The following is a 7887-nucleotide window of genomic DNA, read 5'->3' on the forward strand; positions in this document are numbered from 1 at the left end:
TTTCTCTATCTGCTGACATACTGCTGTAGATATTTCGCATAATGGCTCAGCCTCAGTAAGTTGTTGGCATAGGAGTCTAATCTGAGATATTAATGCGCTATTTATTTGAGCTGCCTCTGCTCTGAAATCCTCCACTTTCTGGGTGCCCTTGATGTCTTCGAGCTGTGCTAATAGTTGAGCTATTTGCTCATCTTTTGATTTCATCATCAGCTCATTTGCCGTTCTCAATTGTGACAATGCCTCCGACAATTCTTTCTGCTTCTGGATTGCGCTCTGGTCTATCCTCTGCTTTTCGGCCTGCAGTTGCTGGGTTAATACATTGTTCTCTTGCTGTTGTGCCAGCAACTGCTCTTCTACTTGCGCTGTCTTGTGCTTCGCCCTGGTTACCTCTGCCTGTAATGTAAAAATCTCCTGATCCTTAGTCTTTAATAGAAGACTTACCTCCGATGCCTTGTCAATGGTCGCCGCAGAATAAGCTCCTGCATACTGCGACAGCTTTGTTAGATCATCGGAGGGATCCAATTCCTCCTTCCACACTACGTTGCCCGTGACTGTTTGCTCAGGAAAGATAGAAGGTTGATCAAGCTTTCGTCTCTTCCTTGAGCGCTTAACAACGGCTTTATGCTTTGGGCTGTAGAAAACATCCAGGGGAGGAATATCTTCCACCTGGAGAACAATTTGATCGGAAGGGTCTTTAGTAATTACTTCGACATCCTTTGAAATGGGTGGGCCGCTGGTTCCGCTTAGAACCTGAGAAGAAGTGATATCTGGTGCATCGCTTGTTTTAGAGGTGTCTGTGTCTTTGGAGCCTTCCTTTCCACTGATAATGGAATCGAATTGGTTCCATTGTTTAAGCAATTCAGGATCAATGGAGGTCTGTTTATGTTGCTCTGTCTGGGATTTGCTCCGCTCTTTTTCTTGTTCTAACCTCTGCTGCTCCTCTAGTCCTTTTCTTTGTCTCTCTTCTTGCTCCCTTTTCTGCCTATCTGCCAATTCCTTTTTCTGCCTATCTGCCAGTTCTTTCTTTTGTTTCTCCTCTTCTTCCTTCTTCCTCTGTTCCTCTATCTCTTTCTGCTTTCTCTGTTCTTGATCCTTCTGCGCCTTCTGCTGTTTTTCTATCTGCTCCTTCTTCTGCCTCTCAGCTTGCTCTTTTCTTTGCTTTTCTGCCTGCAGCTTCTTTTGCCTTTCCTCCTGTTGTTTCTTTTGTTCCTTAGTTGTAACAGGAGGTTGGCTCGTCTGTTGCCGACCAGGCTCGCTTGAGGAAGACGCTGGGGTTGTTGTCAATAAATCTAGAGGCAGAGTTTGCAACCTCTGCTCTCTAAGTTTATTGAACTCAGTTAACGTCTCATCATTGTATTTCATTCTAGCAAGCTCTTTGGCATAGCCTATTGTATCGGCGGCGACGAACAGGTCATCAAACATATCCTCTTGATGGTCAACTTTTGTTAATTTGGCCTGTTCTAGGGCAGTGTAGGCAGTTTTATTTGGATCATAGAGTCTGCTTGGGATAGTGGCCAGGGATAAAGCTTGCATCTTTGTTGCCTCTTTTTCTGCATGCTTGAGATCATGCAGCGTAAAAACACCAATTCTCAAGGGAAAAGAGGGCCAGCCCCTCTTCTTTTCTTTCTTGAGAGTTTGTGTGACACTCTCGGCCATAATCTGGTAGGAGATTTCTCGGGCCAACAATTTGTCTGGAACATATAAAGGAAGAACATGCGGCTTGGCTTGGCTCCCGAAAACCCTAACATAGGTAAAATGCTCTTCTCCGAACCAACTTGCTACAACTGGTAAGTCGAAGGAAGCCAGATAGGAGATTTTGGGAATAGGCCGATCAAAAATGGAATAATGAATGGGAACCATAAAACCATTGCAAATTTGATACAAATGGTCCTTGTAAGAGGACTTCCACAATTTCTGGTGGTACAAATGAATGGGTGAGGGGTCTTGGGTGGTCCACCTCCAACCGAGGATGGGAAACTCAGAATTAAAACACAATGTATCCATAATGTAAGCACTATAATAAAATGGTGGGATTTTCCTTTCGGTGACTACGGATTTGGCTCTAAAGTCACGAACAGCTACTGCCAACTTATCAGAAAGAATGGTGGCCCAATCCATGATTATACTATTAACAACTGCTTCCATCAGGGGAACCATTTCTATGTCGAAATTAGCAGAGTCATGTAACCCCCATAGCCTACACATCATAATCCCCACATAGCAATAGGGAGAAGCCAAAGAATCGACGGAGTACTTACCCGAACTTTCGTGCTTGTGTTTGGCCGGATTCTGCCTCCAATCCCGGATGGGCTCGGATTGCACTTCATTTTCGGCTGCAAATTTCTCCACGAAAGCTTTGTTGTAGATTTTCTCTGGCTCGGGCAAATGATACATTTGCCTTAGATGCTCTGGCTTGAAGGACCCGAAAATCCTTCCATCCCTTGTGCTAAACGTTCTATCGAAGATTGGAATTTCCTCGATGGCCCAGCGCACTACATCAGTGTAGGGAAGGACCTGCTCTCTGGCTGCTATCCTGTGAAGAAAGGAGTCGGCCAACTCTTTGAGAGTAGCATCGGACTTCTTTAGTACATCCACACTAGCCTCTGTCACTGTCACTTTCGGTTGCTCAGCCTCTAATAGATTATATGTGCCCTGCCATGAAGTCCTAGTGAGACCAGTGCACGTAGTGTCTGAAATTAGGCCTTTTTTCTTATCTGCGGCAGCTTGTCCTGCAACAGATGTAGCAGCGGAGCCCGCGGTCCTCTTGGATTTCTTCCCCATCATGCTCGGGCTTCTCTAAACAGATGAATTCTACACAAATGCAAGAGAAATCGTAACAAGGAAATAACAATGACAATCCATAACGAGAAAGATATATCATTTGAAGCGTGGTGAGATTAATTCTCAAAAGTGGCTGCGGATCCAATCACTGGGAAGATATTGCAGATGCATTAATGGTGGTTTAAGGCCTGCTACCCATTAAATGACTATTACACCGTTATCCGGCTGAATGACCCCCTTAAGCGTGCAACAGATATTTTGGCGGTTAAACGCAGGTGTTCGTTAATCGAAGGGGCAAAGTTTTAAATACATATGCATTACCTTATCCCTGCATTTAACGGCATTTTGAAATTTGCACTTTATCAACCGGATATCAATATAACTTTAAGGCTTTAAGTGATGACTTTTCGAGAATGCCGACCGCCGATGAGCGATATCGCATCGCATCGGGGAATAGATGTTGCACAATCATTAGAAAAAGATCCTGCCGAGTGCCGATTGCGACATCGCATCGGACTAGCGCGTGGAATCATAACAAGGTGCATATAAAGTGATTTGCCGATTTCCGATTGCGATATCGCATCGCATCGGAGGTAAGACCCGGGCGCCTTATTAAAGTGCATGGGATTCTGCCGACGGCCGATAGCGATATCGCATCGGGTCGGGGTTTATAACTTAAAGCGTTTTTTTTTCACATGAGGCAGCGCCGATAGCCGATCGCCGATATCGCGTCGCGTCGGGGCGTGAGTTATGTGCCCTTATTAGGTGTGCATGGAATATCGTCGATCGCCGACAGCGATATCGCATCGGCGGAGACCAAGGTGCCATTCTAATGTATTTCTCATGTCATTGCGATATGCGATCTTGCGATCGCTTTATCGCAATAACAAAAGATTGTTTTATTATTGGAACACTATTATTCAAAAAGGCTTAAATACATAAACTCATTTGATTATCATACCTTTTTGAACACAAAAGCATTGATGCCAATTAAATTTTTAAAAGGGACCCATTCCATATGTTAATTTCTTTTGTGAATGAAAATGTTATGAAATGGGGGATTGTTGTAGAGCACAACATGTTGGTATCAGTGAGTGCCGGTGGTTCATCTTTCCTAATAGCATAGTATATGTCCATCCACCCCAAATGAAGGAGAACTCTCTCCTTCTAGACCTTATAGTTATCTCCCTTAAGTTCAGGGATATCACAACGAATTTCAGAGAAATTTGCAGGTTGTACAACTGCATAAAATTAAAGATCACATGCTTATGTTAAATTTGAGGCCTAAATAAAATTTCATGCTTTACCAATGTAAATCATGTTTAAAATTGAATCTAATGACATAAAAATTGTCTGTGGACTAAATTTTCAATTCAACCAGATTCAATTATTCTTTATGATATAATTTATCAAATTATTCACTTAATTCATAATTCTAAAGGGTATATTATGATTATAATTTGATATAAATTCTATCTTAGATTTGAACTTTATGATAAAACTATTAATTCATAATCCATGTGGGTAAGTTATGAATAGTTTAATATTTTATCGTAATTAATTATATAAATATAATAAAAATTCTTGTGGGATAAAATTTATTATATTCAGTATAATTAATTACAATTAATGTCTAAATATTCTTTATGTGATCCTAATCAATCATAATATATAATATTATTTGATTAGAGATGTTGTGGCTATTCTCTAATCAATTAAAAATTATATGGATCACTAGACATTATTTATTTTATGCATAAAAATTAACTTGATATGAGAATAATTATAAATTGCATAAATAAAACTATAATATTCATGCATAACATTCAACGATGGGTCTCGTATACTCATCCAAAATAGCATGTATTAATTAGAGCAGAAATAATCAATTCATGCAAATTAAATATGAGCATAGTTATAAATTTGCACAACAATTATACAGATTGCATATAATTAAACCAAATAAATATTATAAGCATAAAAATTGAGCAAAAATTAGACATATTTCCAAATAAATGCCTTAATTCAGAAAATTCTCAAATATGGCATTGACCCAGACAGAGCATGTCTATAAACACCAAGGCAGAGATAAAAATGCTCCGATACCAAATGAAAGCTTAATAACGATTCTATAATGCGGAATAAACACTTAAAAGAATCGAAAAATTTTAACACCCAAGAAATCATACCTCCGGCCATTGATGCTACTCACACTCCAATACCAGACTTTCTGCTATGCTTGAGGCAGTCCCTTCCCTTTTTGTTTTCGGATGTGTTTACGACGGTGTTGGCTCGATCAAAACCGGTAGTCTGGAAGTCATAGGTTCCAGTCCGACGGAGATCACAAATTTAACAGCATTTTCTTTGATATACAAAATCAACTTGGATTGAACAAATGTCCAACGATTTCAGAAAGAAGAGAATGTGAGTCTTCTTTGGATTTTTTCAACGAGGATCCTGAATCTAGAGACATTTAGCTCCAACTTCTGAAGCCCAAAAGTCAAGCTTTGCAGTCACGTGTACATGAAAAGACAAAACCAGATGGCGTGTGTAAACAGAAAGCACTAAGGAAGATGCCTGAAAAACCAAAGCCAAAAGTATGGTCTCCCTGAACATTGTTCAATCGGTGTTTACAAAATTCACCCAAAATCTCTCATCCATGGCACTTCCAAGCTCTGTACACTCTGATTTGATGGTGTAACGCTGAAAGGGATTGAGTGTGAGCTTGGGGACCAAACAGAAGTATTTATAGCCAAGCTTCCATCAAGCTTTTTTTGGCTATGTGTCAAGTGTTCCACAGAACATGGTAGAGAACTGCAGAGGGAGTAATGGACCACTCCACGAGCTCCCAACAAGAAACTAATCAACTGCAGTTGGTTTCTAAATTATCGGCAGCCAAACGGTCAGTTGGTTTCTAAATTATCGGCGGCCGTTATGGGAGCAACAATCCACACTCAAATCTCATACAGAAAAGTCAGTAACAACCAAGAAATGTCCCCCAGAATTAGCACCTAGTTTATCTCCATTCTTACAGGAAAATACATAACAGAGATTGTGTTGCCCATAATTCTCTCTCTTTTCTTACAGAAAAATGCATAGCATAAACTATGTTGCCCATAATTCTTTTTCTTTAACTCTATTGTCCCTCTCAGGCTAATCTCATGCTTAAATAGGAACGCTACAACCCGAGAGCCATTAAAAGTCCATTACCAAACTAGCATGGTGCATAAAGATTTGTGTTAGAAAAATTTATGGGTTTTGACTTTTGAGAATTAGAAATGGCAGGAATGCGATATTGTGGCATCAGAACTAGATGTAAGTGTCAACTTTTCACTTAATTAAATGAATTGCAAATAAGATTTGAAAAAGGGTAAATTGAAAGAACAAAAAAGCTAAAAATTTGAATTAGTTCAATTGTGTACATTACTCTCTCATCATACTCGTCATTGCTACCACCTAAAATGAATATTCAAAATACGTTTTCATATAAACATTATAATAAATCGATTTCAATATTAGTTGTGTTTCTGGTCGTTAAGTTCTAAATTGCTCAATGGATCTGATAATATAATATAAACTTTAAAACAAATTTAATTAAGTATAAAATATTTAACACAAGTAATATAGATAAAATATTTGAGATAGGGTAACATCACAATGCTCAAAACATTAAATGTTATACCTTATTACATTGTTTTATATTGTGCTTATTATTTTTTAAGAATATTTTAGAGAACAAACATTTTAATAGGTGGAACTTTCCAGTAACTCTTATTTTCTAAGAACACTAAATTGTAAATGTATATCTGTTATAAATCCCTTGGATATCTCACTAGGTACCCTATATTACCCTCCATAGATATGTACATTTCATTCCCCTTCAAAAGTTTCATCCTTGAAACACGAAAAGAAATCATACAATCAATGTAGCCATATGGCACCAAGTACTCACATCCATAGGTGATCAAGGGGTTCTATTTTTTGCTTGCTAGGTTGAGCTAGAATTATGGTGCTCCTTACTATGTTGCTCTAATGTCTCCATGTGGTATTGTGATGCCTCCATGTGTCTCATCTTCTTGTTGTTCTAGTGCCACATTGGTCCATGATAAACTTGTTGATGCTCACACCTATGCCTTATTGATTGATGTTTCACTGAGTGGTTTGAGTGGTGATATACAATAGCCTTAGCTCTCAATTCCTCTTGCTTGGACTCTTCAACCCGAGGTTTCCTTAGCTTCTTCTTCCTGTTTATGGCCCTCTTGTGGTGGTTCTTCAAGTGCTTTTGTATGCTCTTCTGTTGATTCAACCTTGGATTCATTCTTTATAATTATGTTCCCGATAGAGACTTACGCATGTGGCACTTTCAACCCCTTTTGTTTAGCTAGAGACAACCTACAATGTGATTTTTTTCTTATACCAAATCATCATAAATTTCTTTTGAACATTAATATTAATAGTACCAATTGATTCCATCCAAGAATATCCAAGAATAACATGCACATCCTTCACATCCATGGCATAAAAATTAGAATGCAACACATATTTATCCATGATATCAACATGTGTGCTAGGAACATTATATGTAGGTACTTCCAATTTTCTAGCCAAATTAGCATTGATGAAATTATATGATCTGTTGGGCTTATAGAAACAATAATTTTATTTTGCTAAATCCATCCATGATTTGTTATATAGATTTTCCACATGAAAATAAACTATGGATGCTCTCTTTATCCTTTTTTCTCAACATAAAACCACTTATCTAAAAATAGTGTTTCATAGCCTTTATTTGATAGTACATCTATATCTTCAAAGTTAAATTCACCCCACCAAATTTGAGAGCCCTCCCTCATATACATATGTAGAACATTTCTACAAAAATAATAAATGTTGAAATTTTATTCAATTTATGTATTCATTAACTGTCATCTTTGTCACTAAAATCCATCTTACTATACATAACTTGAAAATAAAACTTGGGTTTTGAAAAAAATTCACTTATGTGACTAAATTAAAATGGCAATAAGCGTGCTTACACTACAATTTTCTATTATTATTACAATTATAAAACACACTTATTGTGCATCTAATGGTTGTAGTAAGGCT

Source organism: Pinus tabuliformis, chromosome 1_1 (genome assembly GCF_031772625.1).
Source record: "Pinus tabuliformis cultivar Carrire ecotype Pingquan chromosome 1_1, CPIR1, whole genome shotgun sequence".
In the NCBI taxonomy this organism is placed as follows: domain Eukaryota; kingdom Viridiplantae; phylum Streptophyta; class Pinopsida; order Pinales; family Pinaceae; genus Pinus; species Pinus tabuliformis.